General features: G+C 40.1%; 1 protein-coding gene across 4 annotated transcripts in view; it reads left to right on the top strand.

Annotated features, from left to right (window-relative positions):
* The window catches only part of PPM1H (protein phosphatase, Mg2+/Mn2+ dependent 1H), a 255,777-nt gene that overhangs the window by 96,182 nt on the left and 144,383 nt on the right, over positions 1–15,212 (top strand). The gene's annotated exons all lie outside the window — the stretch shown is intronic.

The following is a 15,212-nucleotide window of genomic DNA, read 5'->3' as shown; positions in this document are numbered from 1 at the left end:
CCCTGCCACCAGGATATGAAGTGATTTCTGTAAAAATTAGTCAGCACTGACATTTGGCCCAAGGCCGGTTGATGATGTCATTTTTCCTTGTTGCTAAATTCCTCCTAGAAATAGAGCCAGGAGTAGCTTTTTAACTTCCTGTTCTTAAGAACAGTGAAACCAGGGACACCTGGGTGTCTCAGTCACTTCAGTGTCTGATTCTTGGTTTCGGTTCAGGTCATGATCTCAGGTTCCTTAGATTGAGAAACCCCTACCTCTAGTGGGGCTCTCTACTGAGCGTAGAGCCTGCTTAAGATTCTTTTTCTCTCCAGGGAACCTGGGTGGTTCAGTTAGTTAAGTGTCTTCTGTCTACTCAGGGCGTGATTCCAGGGTCCTGGGATTGAGCCCTGTGTGGGACTCCCTGCTCAGTGCAGAGTCTGCTTCTCCCTCTGCCCCTCATCTCCCATTCTCTTTCTCTTGTTCTCTCTCAAATAAATACATTTTTTAAAAAATCTTGGGGTGCCTCGGTCGCTCAGTCATTCAGCATCTGTGTTCAGATCAGGTCATGAGCCCAGGGTCCTGGGATCAAGTCTTTCACTGGGCTCCCTGCTCAGCGGGAAGCCTGCTTCTCTCTCTCCCACTCCTCCTGCTTGTGTTCCCTCTCTTGCTGTGTCTATCAATAAATAAATAAAATCTTTAAATAAATAAAAATTTTAAATCTTAAAAAAAATTCTCTCTTGCTTTCTGTCCCATCACCTACCCCCCCCCAATATAAATAAATAAATAAATAAGTGTATGTATGTATGTATGTTGTGGTTTTTGTTTTGAAACAAACAAACAAACAAAAAAGAGCAGTGAAACCAGTGCCTTAGTTCTTTAGGATGGAGCTATGAACCTTGCTTGTGATCATTCTATAGCTCTGTGGGGTCCTTGTTCCAGGAGGCAGCCAGGAGATGTCAAGCAGTGTGGACACTTCCTGCCCCTCCATTTCCTGCTCCAGCTGTAGGCACCTCACTCCTATCTGCCTTATATATTAGGCTTTTTATTAGGAGTTTAAGGCAAGAGCTGTGCTGCTGTTTTTTAATTATGGGAAATTATACATAACCTAAAATTTATCATCTTAACCAATTTTTAGGTATACAGTATAGGGGCATCAAACACTTTCTTACCATTACTGCCCTCCATCTCCAAAACTTTTTCTGAAATTGAAACTCTACCCATTAAACTCTAACCCCTGTTCTTCCCTGCCCTCAGCCCCTGGCAGTTAACTATTTTACTTTTTTCTCTACAAATTTGACTACTCTAGGTACTTCATATAAGTGGAATTATACAACAGTTGTCATTTTGTGTCTGGTTTATTTCATTTATAATGTCTTCAGAATTTATCTGTGTTGTAGAATGTGTCAAAATTTCATTCAAGGTTAAGACTGAATAATATTCCGTTGTTATGTATACATACCATTTTATCAATTTGTCCATCAAGGGACACTTGCTTCTATCTTCTGGCTATCGTGAATAATATTGCTATAGACATAGGTCTACAGGTATCTGTCAATCCCTGCTTTCAGTTCTTTTGGATTTATGGCCAGAGTGGAATTGCTAGATGATACAGTAATTCTGTTTAAGTTTTTGAGGAGCTGCCATACTGTTTTCTCCAGTAGCTGCATCATTTTCCATGACAACCAGCAATGCACAGGAATCCAATTTCTCCCCATTCTTGCCAACACTTGTTGATTTCTGGTTTTGGGGTTTTTGTTTTTTGTTTTTTGTTTTTTTTTAAGTAGCCATCCTAATGGGTGTGAAGTGGTATCTCCTGGTTTTGTATTTCCCTAATGGTTAGTGATGTTGAGCATTTTTTATGTGTTTATTGGCGAGACATAGCTTCTTAAAAGAAACATCACGTGTTCTTTATTCAATATTTATCTTTCTATCTTTGAATCCTTTGCCCATTTTTTTTTTTTTAATTTTGAAATTTTTGGTACCTGGGTGGCTCGGTGGTTAAAGCCTCTGCCTTCACCTCAGGTCATGATCTCAGGGTCCTTGGATCGAGCCCCGCATCAGGCTCTCTGCTCAGCAGGAAGCCTGCTTCCCTCTTTCTCTCTGTCTGCCTCTCTGTCTACTTGTGATCTCTGTCAAATAAATAAATAAAATCTTTAACCAAAAAAATAATAATTTTTAAAAATTTTTTATAAACATATAATGTATTATTAGCCCCAGGGCTACAGATCTGTGAATCGCCAGGTTTGCACACTTCACAGCACTCACCATAGTGCATACCCTCCCCAATGTCCATAACCCCACCAGTCTCTCCTGATCCCCCTCCCCACAGCAGCCCTCAGTTTGTTTTGTGAGATTAAGAGTCTCTTATGGTTTGTCTCCCTCCCAATCCTGTCTTGTTTTATTTATTCTTTTCCTACCCTCCAAACACCCCATGTTGCATCTCCACTTCCTCATATCAGGGAGATCATATGATAATCATCTTTCTCTGATTGATTTATTTTGCTGAGCATAATACCCTCTAGTTCCACCCGTGTCATTGCAAATGGCAAGATTCTGTTTCTTTTGATGGCTGCATCGTATTCCATTGTATATATACACCACATCTTCTTTATCCATTCATCTGTTGTTGGGCATCTAAGTTCTTTCCATAGTTTGGCTATTGTGGACATTGCTGCTATAAACATTTGGGTGCACGTGCCCCTTCAGATCACTACGTTTGTATCTTTAGGGTAAATACCTAGTAGTGCCATTGCTGGGTCATAGGGTAGCTCTATTTTCAACTTTTTGAGGAACCTCCATGCTGTTTTCCAGAGTGGTTGCACCAGCTTGCATTTCTACCGACAAGGGTAGGAAGGTTCCCCTTACTCTGTATTCTCGCCAGCATATCATTTCCTGACTTGTTAATTTTAGCCATTCTGACTGGTGTGAGGTGGTATCTCATTGTGGTTTTGATTTGTTTTTCCCTGATGCCGAGTGATGTGGAGCATTTTTTTCATGTGTCTGTTGGCCATCTGGATGTTTTCTTTGCAAAATGTTCATGTCCTCTGCCCATCTCTTGATTGGAAGTATTTGTTCTTTGGGTGTTGAGTTTGATAAGTTCTTTATAGAGTTCCTTATAGTTCTTTATAGATTATAGATAGTTCTTTAAGTTCTTTATAGATTTTGGATACTAGCCCTTTATCTGATATATTCTTTACAAATATCTTCTCCCATTCTGTCAGTTGTCTTTTGGTTTCGTTAACTGTTTTCTTTGCTATGCAGAAGCTTTTGATCTTGATGAAGTCCCAATAGTTCATTTTTGCCCTTGCTTCCCTTGCCTTTGGTGATGTTCCTAGGAAGATGTTGCTGCAGCTGAGGTTGAAGAGGTTGCTGCCTGTGTTCTCCTCAAGGATTTTGATGGATTCCTTTTTCACATTGAGGTCCTTCATCCATTTTGAGTCTATTTTCGTGTGTGGTGTAAGGAAATGGTCCAGTTTCATTTTTCTGCATGTGGCTATCCAATTTTCCCAACACCATTTGCTTAAGAGGCTTTCTTTTTCCATTGGACATTTTTTCCTGCTTTGTTGAAGGTTAGTTGACCATAGAGCTGAGGGTCTACTTCTGGGCTCTCTATTCAGTTCCATTGATTTATGTGTCTGTTTTTGTGCCGGGACCATACTGTCTTGATGATGACAGCTTTGTAATAGAGCTTGAAGTCTGGAATTGTGATGCCACCAATTTTGGCTTTCTTTTTCAATATTCTTCTGGCTATTCAAGGTCTTTTCTGGTTCCATATAAATTTTAGGATTATTTGTTCCATTTCTTTGAAAAAATGGGTGGGATTTTGATAGGGATTGCATTAAATGTGTAGATTGCTTTAGGTAGCATAGACATTGTCACAATATTTATTCTTCCAATCCAGGAGTATGGAACATTTTTCCATTTCTTTGTGTATTCCTCAGTTTCTTTCCTGAGTACTTCATAGTTTTCTGAGTATAGATTCTTTTCCTCTTTGTTTATTCCTAGGTATTTTATGGTTTTGGGTGCAACTGTAAATGGGATTGACTCCCTAATTTCTCTTTTTTCTGTCTTGTTGTTGGTGTAAAGAAATGCAACTGATTTCCGTGCATTGATTTTATATCCTGACACTTTACTGAATTCCTGTACAAGTTCTAGCAGTTTTGGAGTGGAGTCTTTTGGGTTTTCCACATATAGTATCATATCATCTGCAAAGAGTGACAGCTTGACTACTTCTTTGCTGATTTGGATGCCTTTAATTTCTTTTTGTTGTCTGATTGCTCAGGCCAGGACTTCTAGTACTATGTTGAATAGCAGTGGTGATAATGGACATCCCTGCCGTGTTCCTGAACTTAGCAGAAAAGCTTTCAGTTTTTCTCCATTGAGAATGATATTTCCGGTGGGTTTTTCTTAGATGGCTTTGATAATATTGAGATATGTGCCCTCTATCCTACACTTTGAAGGGTTTTGATCAGGAAGAGATGCTGTACTTTGTCAAATGCTTTTTCAGCATCTATTGAGAATATCATATGGTTCTTGTTCTTTCTTTTATTAATGTGTTGTATCACATTGATTGATTTGCAGATGTTGAACCAACCTTGCAGCCCTGGAATAAATCCTACTTGGCAGTGGTGAATAATCCTTTTAATGTACTGTTGGATCCTATTGGCTAGTATTTTGATGAGAATTTTCGAATCTATGTTCATCAAGGATATTGGTCTGTAATTCTCTTTTTTGATGGGATCCTTGTCTGGTTTTAGGATCAAGGTGATGTTGGCCTCATAAAATGAGTTTGGAAGTTCTCCTTCCATTTCTATTTTTTGGAACAGTTTCAGGAGAAGAGGAATTAATTCTTCTTTAGATGTTTGGTAGAATTCCCCTGGGAAGCCATCTGGCCCTGGGCTTTTGTTTGTTTGGAGATTTTTGATGACTGTTTCAATCTCCTTACTGGTTATGGGTCTATTCAGGTTTTCTATTTCTTCCGGGTTCAGTTGTGGTAGTTTATTTGTCTCTACGAATGCATCCATTTCTTCCAGATTGTCAAATTTGCTGGCGTAGAGTTGCTCATAGTATGTTCTTATAGTTGTCTGTATTCCTTTGGTGTTGGTTGTGATCTCTCTTCTTTCATTCATGATTTTATTTATTGGGGTCCTTTCTCTTTCCTTTTTGATAAGTCTGGCCGGGGGTTTATCAGTCTTATTAATTCTTTCAAAGAACCAGCTCCTAGTTTCATTGATATGTTCTATTGTTTTTTTGGTTTCTATTTCATTGATTTCTGCTCTGATCTTTATGATTTCTCTTCTCCTGTTGGCTTTAGGCCTCCTTTGTTGTTTTTTTCTCCAGCTCCTTTAGGTATAGGGTTAAGTTTTGTATTTGAGACCTTTCTTCTTTCTTGAGAAAGGCTTGTATCACTATATATTTTCCTCTCAGGACTGCCTTTGCTGTGTCCCACAGATTTTGAACCAATGTGTTTTAATTATCATTTGTTTCCATGAATTTTTTAAATTCTTATTTAATTTCCTGGTTGACCCATTCATTCTTTAGAAGGATGCTGTTTAGTCTCCATGTATTTGGGTTCTTTCCAAACTTCCTCTTGTAATTGAGTTCTAGCTTCAGAGCATTGTGGTCTGAAAATATGCAGGAAATGATCCCAGTCTTCTGATACCGGTTGAGATCTGATTTATGACCCAGGAGGTGATCTATTCTGGAGAATGTTCCATGTGCACTAGAGAAGAATGTGTATTCTGTTGCTTTGGGATGGAATGTTCTGAGTAGATCTGTGATGTCCATCTTGTCCAGTGTGTCATTTAAGGCCTTTAGTTTCCTTGTTGATCTTTTGCTTGAATGATGTGTCCATTTCAGTGAGGGCAGTGTTAAAGTCCCCTACTATTAATCTATTATCATCGATGTGTTTCTTTGATTTTTGTTATTAATTGGTTTATATAGTAGGCTGCTCCCCTGTTAGGGGCATAGATATTTTAAATTGTGAGATCTTCTTGTTGGACAGAACCTTTGAGTATGATATAGTGTCCTTCCTCATCTCTTATTATAGTCTTTGGCTAATTGATCTGATATAAGGATTGCCACCCCAGCTTTTTCTGATGTCCATTAGCATGGTAAATTGTTTTCCACCCTTCACTTTAAATCTGGAGGTATCTTCGGGTCTAAAATGAGTTTCTTGTAGGCAGCATATTGATGGTTTTGTTTTTTTATCCATTCTGATACCCTGTGTCTTTTGATTGGGGCATTTAGCCCATTTACATTCAGGGTAACTATTGAGAGATATAAATTTAGTGTCATTGTATTATCTGTATGGTTACTGTTACTGTATATTGTCTCTGTTCCTTTCTGATCTACTACTTTTAAGGTCTCTCTTTGCTTAGAGGACCCCTTTCAATATTTCCTGTAGAGCTGGTTTGGTGTTTGCAAATTCTTTCAGTTTTTGTTTGTCCTGGAAGCTTTTTATCTCTCCTTCTATTTTTAATGATAGCCTAGCTGGATATAGTATTCTTGGCTGCATGTTTTTCTCATTCAGTGCTCTGAATATATCATGCCAGTTCTTTCTGGCCTGCCAGGTCTCTGTGGATAAGTCTGCTGTTAATCTAATACTTTTTTTTTTTTAAGGTTTTATTTATTTATTTGACAGAGAGAAAGATCACAGGTAGGCAGAGAGGCAGGCAGAGAGAGAGGGGGAAGCAGGCTCCCTGCTGAATAGAGAGCCGATGCAGGGCCCGATCCCAGGATCTTGAGATCATGATCAGAGCCAAAAGCAGAGGTCCAACCCACTGAGCCACCCAGGCACTCCGCCAATCTAATACTTTTACCATTGTTTCTTACAGACTTCTTTTCCTGGGCTGCTTTCAGATTTTCTCTTTGTCGCTAAGACTTGTAAATTTTACTGTTGGGTGACAGGGTATGGACCTATTCTTATTCATTTTCAGGGGGGTTCTCTGCACCTCCTGGATTTTGATGCTTGTTCCCTTTGCCATAATCGGGAAATTCCCTACAATAATTCTCTCCAATATACTTTCTGCTCCCCTCTCTCTTTCTTCTTCTTCTGGAATCCCAATTATTCTAATGTTGTTTCATCTTATGGTGTCACTTATCTCTTGAATTTTCCCCTCATGGTCTAGTATTTGTTTGTCTCTCTTTTGCTCAGCTTCTTTATTCTCTGTGACTTGATCTTCTATATCACTAATTCTCTCTTCTGCCTCATTTATCCTAGCAGTAGGAGCCTCCATTTTGATTGCACCTCATTAATAACTTTTTTGATTTCAACTTGGTTAGATTTTAGTTCTTTTATTTCTTTTATTTAGCTCTTTTTTTCTCTGGAGAGTGTTTCTCTAATATCTTCCATGGGTTTTTTGAGCCCAGCCAGAACCTTGAGAATCGTCATTCTGAACTCTAGATCTGACATATTACCAATGTCTGTATTGATTAGGTCCCTAGCCTTTGGTACTGCCTCTTGTTCTTTTTTTTGTGGTGAGTTTTTCTGCCTTGTCATTTTGTCCAGATAAGAATATATGAAGGAGCAAATAAAATACTAAAAGCTGGGCAATGACCCCAGGAAAATGTGCTTTAACCAAATCAGAAGAGACCCATGTGGAAGCTTTCTGTATGATGCAAATCCTGTGTTTCTGAACAAGGAACAGTGGGAAAGGGGCATCCTGTGGGAATGGGGAGTAAGAGGTTGGGGAATGGGAGGTAATGAGGCAAAATGATCACATCAGTTCTGGAGTTGAACTGAGTTCAAATCTTAGCTCTGCTCCTTCACTAAATAAGGAACCCTGAACAAGTCTCCTGTGCTCTTCTCCACCCAGGAGGCTGGTCCCAGTGCCGCACAAAGACTTGCCCCCTCAACACGGAGTCTGAAAGGGCTCCTCCTTTGCCCATTTTTAAGTTAGGAGATCCATCATGTTGTTTGCACTCCTTTTTTTTTTTTTTTTTTAAGATTTTTATTTGACAGAGAGAGATCACAAGTAGAGAGAGAGAGGAAGGAGCAGGCTCCCTGCCTAGCAGAGAGCCCGATGCGGGACTTGATCCCAGGACCCTGAGATCATGACCTGAGCTGAAGGCAGAGGCTTAACCCACTGAGCTACCCAGGCAGCCCTGCACTACTTTTTAAAAGCTCGAAAACTGTGCCTTGCTGTGTCAGGTAAACCCCTGAGCACCTGCTGTGTATCAGAAGCTAGATGCTGAGGATTCAGCAGGGAATAAAACTGACAACAGTCCTTACCTACAGGGAACTTACATCCCTTGAGGGAAACACAATTAAAATGTATCCCACAGCAGATACTAAGTGCTATGGAGAACAAAGCAGACACCTAGGCATACAGTCAGTGGAGGTATGGCTGGTTAAAGAAGGTACCACTAAGAAGGCTGTTTGAACACAGACCAGAAAGTGCAGCTGTTTGGAGGGAGAGTTTTCTGACGTTCTAGACAACTGCAAGGACCCTAAGTAAGGCAGGAGCAGGTCTGGTGTTCTCCGGGATCTGGGAGGAGGTGCACATGGCTGGAGCAGAGAGAGTGAAGTCAGGATTGCAGGAGATGTTTTCAGAAAGGCAATGAGAGTGGGGTGAGGCCATCTGGCAGGACATGGATGGCTGTTACCAAGACTTGGGCTTCTACTCTGAATGAGCAATTTGCTAGCAGGGCATGCTGGATATACTGCTTAAAAGAAGCCAATGACTTTTCCCATTTAGAAGACATCCCTTACCTCAAATACAGTGGTGCCTAGAAAGGGTAGTGACAGTATAGGGCACAGCACAAATCCTCTGCAGGGGACAAGTAAGGTGGCTCTGCCCCTTCCCCCTCTGTGTCTGTTCCTTTACCTACCAAACGGGTGTTGAGCACTGAGGCTGCCTTGGGGGCAAGATGAGCTCAGCACAGTTCCAGTCGTCCTCCTAGAGCTGGGTTGAGGAGGGCGCAAGAGTCAACAAGTCAGCAGCAATCCAGTGGAGTGAGTTTCAGGAGAAAGATTTTAAACATTTTTAAATTTAAATATTAAAATTTTAAATTTTAAAAATCCAGGTTCCTGGGCAGCCTAACTCAGATGGGTTACTGATGGTTTGGAGAACAACAGAGGAAAGAGAATGGATCAGATTAGAGAATGGTTCCTGGAGAAAGTGACATCTGAGCTGTCATTTTAAAAAATGAATTAGGAGAGGAGGGCCCCTGGGTGACTCTGTTGGTTAGGCATCTGACTCTGGGTCTCAGCTCAGGTGTTGATCTCAGGATCATGAGTTCAATCCCACATTGGACTCCTTATTCAGCACAGAGTCTGCTTGTCCCTCTTCCTCAGCTCCTCCCCTGCACATGTGCAAACTTCCTCTTTCTCTCAAATAAATAATTTTTTTTAATTTTTTTTTAAATATTTTATTAATTTATCTGACAGAGAGAGCGAGAGACCACAAACAAGCAGAGAGGCAGGCAGAGAGAGGGAAGCAGGCTCCCCCCCAGCAGAGAGCCCGATGCGGGGCTCGATCCCAGAACCCTGAGATCATGACCTGAGCTGAAGGCAGAGGCTTAACCCACTGAGCCACCCAGGCACCCCAAATAAATGTTTTTAAAAATAATTTCTCCCTCCTCTCTTGACGTCTCATCGCCAGTCAACTTAGTAAAGTCAAATATTTCCAGAAGACGTCTTTCGTGTATAATATCACCTTCATCTTAGAAAGAAAACCTAAAATGTCTGGAAGTTTATATATGATGACATTTCTTAAATTGAATGGCAGTTGGGCAGCTGGGTAGCAATAAGGTGATTTTTTTTCTTCCGTGGATAATTATTAATTGGTATAAAGATTTTAAGACAACTTTAATTCACCCCTCATGCCAACTCAGAGAATTCTTTTATCCTATTAGGACAAGTAATCTTTTTAGTCAAAGGAGTCAGTAGTTAATCCTCTTATTAAAACAAACCTTAAAAAAAATTGGTGAAGGAAATAATATGAACTGTATTCTGCCTCCCTTCCATGAGGCATTCACTGAAGGAGTGTTGTTTCCTACAGTACTTGCTGAGTTCTTGACAACAGCACCTTTGAGGAAATCACAAGTTAATTTCAGTTTCCATCTACATATAAAAACAATACATTGGGAGCTAAAGAAGCAATGTTCGAAAGCTTTTTTAAGCTTTAGCTTAAAAGAGATACAAATAGAAATTTCAATGTGTTCTGCACTGTAGTATTTTAGCATAAAGAATGCAAGGGATATAGTTGAATTACTGTGTTCTCCCTTACAAAAATAATAATGGGTTTTTTTAAATTTTAGAATTAGTGACATAGTGAAATGAAGAAAATATTTCTTTTTTGAGGCATAAGGAAGAGAATCTCGAGATCGCTAAAGAAGAGGCTATAAAGTAGAGAAGGGTATTTTCTATGACAAGCTCAGGGTAGAATTTTCCAGTGCCTGCATCCCTTTGAGTGGTTTATGTTCGAGGAGCCATAATCCCTCAGGCAGGCTGGCAGGAAACAGGTACTCTGTGACAGTGTGCAAGCCTGCTCACATTCCTGTGCCCCTAATGACTTGGGGACAGGGGGTGGGTGGTAGGAAAGAGGGAATATAAAAATGCAAGCATTTCTGAAGGACTCTCAGAATTTTCTCTTAGGAAAGATGCTGTAAGCTTGTTGAGGGCAACACCTTAACCAGTAGCCTCCTACCTGCTTCCCATTGAAGGAATTTTAATTAGCCGGATTAAGATTTGTAGGAACTAATCATCACGACTCTATTTTCTCCGCTTTGGGAAATTTGAAGCAGTCTTTATCTGCCATACCGAGGGACGCCATGCGAGGGAGAACATAACTTTCCTAAAGGCTTTTGCTTTTTCATTTCTCAAGTATCTGGTCATTTTAGCAATGAGGTAAAAAGACGGAAATACTAGCTGATTTCTCTGAGGAGGGAGAAGTTCACTCCTAAGGGCATCATAGAGCCTTAGCATTAAGAAAAGAAGCTCTTGCACTCTAAGTTGTGTAGGTGAGAGATAGGACATTGTGGCAATAACCAGGATTTCCTCCCCATCCCCCACACCTGACTGCCTATTTAGAACAGATTGTTTCTGGCTTAAGACCAGACTGTGGATTCATGCATTCCAAGTCTCTTTCCTTAGGAGCACCCTTATGTTTTTTAATCTAGTCAAAACACATCAAAGTATGGGGGTTTTGTATCTGTTAGTTCAGTCTCTAATTACAATAACAGGAGATGGCTGTGTCCACATTGTGGCCAAGATCATCAGCAGGGGAGAGGAAAGCGGATTATCTTTCTCCTTAGAGGATAGGACAGTACTATGGGAATTCAAGGCAAGTAGGATCAAATTGGGGCGGGGAGAGGTGAAAGGGAAGTGAGAAGGGACTATTTCAACTCTTTGAATGGAAGATTTGCCATTTTTTCCCCCTTGTTTTCTATAAGGACTCGTTCACTGCCCCACCCCCAAGAGCATTAATGAAGGTTGCTGGTGGTTCCAGCCCTTCTGGAATATTTGACCCTCATTTGGCAGTCTGCTTCCAGCAGTGATGTCAGCTATAAAAAAACAATGGGAGGAGCCTTTTCTTTTTCTCATTGTATGTATTACTCTGAATTTTCCTTCTAGTTAAGGACTTTGTTTTGTGCAAGTCAAGAAAACATAACCTTTTTATTTATCCCCTTGGATTTTCTGAAGCAGGACAATAGTTTCTCTCAAAACTCTTCTCTCTTGGTTCTAGGGACACAAACTCTTGCCAGTGATGAAGAAGGGTGACTTTTTAGAACCAGGCCAATGTCAGAGTTCCCTCCTCAGTTGGTGTTGGTTTTCTCTGAAGACTGGGTTTGACCAAGATGTCCATAGTAGTTGGGAAGGCAACTTGAACTTGATTCCACAGTAGACTTTTCCCCACTACAGCACACCTTAAGGTTAAAGGAAAATAGATGATGCTAAGATGAAAACTTTTCCTCGTTTCACTGTAATTTGATTTCCCCACAGCTTTAGACGGGAAGAACATTGGCAAGAGTGATAACCTCTTGAGAATTTTTCTTCTTCCTTTTTCTTAATACAATTCTCCGCATTCATGTGCCAGACACAATACTGATCTCAGTCCTTTCCCCAGTATTGATTCATTTAACCTGATAATATGTTCAGAAGTATGCACTATCATTATCTTTATTTTACTGATGAGGAAGTAGACACATAGAGCTGTAACGTGTGCAGCTTGGAGTCAACTGGGTAGTCTGGTCTCTGGTGACATGCTGCCTCCTTATCCATTAACTGCTGGGAAATGTGGCAGAGAATCTTCTTGGAAAAGGCTGCAATAAAGGAATAATTCCTAATGATGTGTATAATTTCAGTATAATTTGATACTAAATATTTTCCCATTTTTATTATGATTTCTCTTTTGATTTAGGAGTTGTTTTTTAAAGATTTTATTTATTTGAGAGAGGTGGGTAGGAGAGGCAATGGGAAAGGGAGAAGCAGACCTCCCCACTGGGCAGGGAACCCAGTGTGGGGCTTGATCCGAGGACCCTGGGATCATGATCTCAGTCGAAGGCGGACCCTTAACAGCTGACCCACCGAGGTGCCCCTGATTTAGGACTTACTGAGCAATTTCTCCTTTCAGTTCAGAAACTGGGTAACAGCTCTTACTGACTCAGCTGAAGAACAGAATGGAAATGAAATTGCTTATCCCCTTATTGACTTATAGTCCATTTTTTCCTTGACAACTTATAGAAAAACTGTTGTTTGCATGAAACCATGGCAAGAAGAAGTCTTCTGATTGGATAATAATGTGTGTCTAAGTCTGAATCATTGTGCTGCCACTTACTAGATGTTAGTTACCTTGTGCAAATGAGTTGCCCTCCCAGTACCTCAGTTTCCTCATCTGTTACATTCCAGATAATAGCTCCTACCTCATAGGGTTGTTTGAACTAAATGAGTTAAAAATATGAAAAGTGCTTAGAATACTACCTCACCTATAGTAGATGGAGTTCAAGTAGTGTTATCTGTTGTTCTAATAGCCGAGTCTGTAGCTACATTTCAGTATTACTTCACATTACTTGTGTTTTCACTATAAACTGTCTTTTTTTGCGGGGGGAAGGGTCAGAGGGAGAGAGATAGAATCTCTGCACAGTGCAGAGCCCGCCGTCACGACCCTGAGACCATGACCTAAGCTGAAATCAAGAGTCACATGCTCAACCAACTGGGCGACCGTGGCACCCCTTTCTGTAACGTGGTTTAGGTGGAGTTTTTGATGTGTAAAATAATGGTTTGGGAACATTTGAGGTAATTTTTGAGTCTAAAATAAACAACACAACTTAGCCAAAACTGTCACAAACATATTCCTATCTCTCAGAAATTAATATTTATTTAATAATGTTTTTACAGTGGGACAGAATGAAAAAAAAATAAGATGGGACATAATGACTAAAATTTAAAAAGAAAAAGCAGTTGTTGGCGAGGATGTGGAAAAAAAAAGAACCTTATGCATTGTCGGTGGGAATGAAAATTGGTGCAGTCACTGTAGAAAACAGTACAGGTTCCTCAAAAAATTTAAAAATAGAATTACCATATCCAATAATTCTCCTGGGTATTTACTCAAAGAAAATGAAATCCTGAATTTGAAAAGAGGTAGGCATCCTTATGTTTATTGCAGTGTTATTTACAATAGCCAAGATATGGAAGCAGACCAGGATATGGAAGCATCGATAAGATGAATGGATAAAGGAGCCACCTGGGTGACTCAGTGAGTTAAGCCCCTGCCTCCGGCTCAGGTCATGATCTCAGGGTCCTGGGATCGAGCCCTGCATCAGGCTCCTTGCTCAGTGGGGAGCCTGCTCCCCCCCAACCCCCGCCCTCTGCCTGCCTCTCTGCCTACTTGTGATCTCTCTCCCTGTCAAATAAATAAATAAAATCCTTAAAAATATATGAGTGGATAAAGAAGATGTAGTATGTATGTGTGTATATACACAAGTGAATATTACTCAGCCATAAAAAAGAATGAGATCTTTCCATTTACAACAACATAGATGAATCTGGAGGGTATAATGTTAAGTGAAATAAGTTAGAGCAAGGCAACTATTCTATGATTTCACTCATATTTAATTTAAGAACCCAAACAAATGAACAAATAAAAAAGATGAAAAGACTCTTAAATACAGAGAGCAAACTGGTAGTTGCCAGAAGGGAGGAGACTGGGGGGACAGGTAAAAGAGACAAAGGGGATCAAGAGTACCCTTGTCATGATGAGCACCAAGTGATGTAGAAAATTGTTGAATCACCATATTGTGCACCTGAAATGAATATAACACTGTATGTTAATTATACATGAATAAATTCTTTAATTAAAAAGTTTTTAAAAATAAAAATTTAACAAAGAGACTAAATTGCCATTTAATAACAAAAACCAAACTACTAGATGTGTCCTACATCTTACTGTTTCATAAAGTGGAAGGACTGAAACAAAGAAATCTGCATTTCATATCGTCAGAACCTGAGGAAGTGGTCCTCATTTTTAAGTCTATGAAATTAAGCATTCTTTTCTGCTGGGGAACAAAACATCTTAATAATTCAGACAAAAAGAGGTATGGTAAAAAACAGAGTATGCTACAAGGACATGATGCCAAGTGCACAGCAATAGAGGGTGGGCCCTAGGGATGGCTTGCATGAAGTTACTCAAATTTCCTGCATCTGCTTGGTCATTGGCTTACCTTCTCCCTTTGCTGTGTCACCCTGAGGATCAGAATTGGAGAGTTCAACCAAGCCCTGTGGATAAAACGCCTAAAACACATCCTCTAGATTCTGACATCTTCATTGTGATGCCTTGAAAACTGGCCAGAAACTATGGTAGTCAAGCCATATAGTAGCTGAGAGTGGGAAATCAGCAGAGTATGACAATTTTCTGATTGCCCAATGGGAAATAGTAACTCTTTTTCTTTGGCAGTGAGAAGGGAGGCAGGCAAAAACATCCTGTGCTCATATGAATCCTGCAAAAACAACCATGGGATTTAACTCAAAGTGGGATTTCCACTTCCAGTGGAACTCTTTGTGGTACTCTTTTCATGTTACTGACTTTCATGTTATTCATGTTATTTTCATGTTATTGATATGGCCCCTCCGTCTAGTTCTAAATTCCAGAGCCATACAGTGTAGGGAAGGGAAGATGAGTGTCAAATGAGCTGAGTTATTTGTATCTTCAGGGTAGATAGCTGAGAGGAGAACCCCTTATTTCCATAGAAAACTATTTCTAGAGTAGCAATCTCCATACCATGTGTATGAG

This window comes from Mustela putorius, unplaced genomic scaffold (assembly GCF_011764305.1).
Source record: "Mustela putorius furo isolate JIRA1106 unplaced genomic scaffold, ASM1176430v1.1 tig00003988_pilon_pilon_pilon, whole genome shotgun sequence".
In the NCBI taxonomy this organism is placed as follows: Eukaryota; Metazoa; Chordata; class Mammalia; order Carnivora; family Mustelidae; genus Mustela; species Mustela putorius.
Note: the sequence above shows the minus strand (reverse complement) of the source record. Positions and strands in the feature narration are given on the sequence as shown.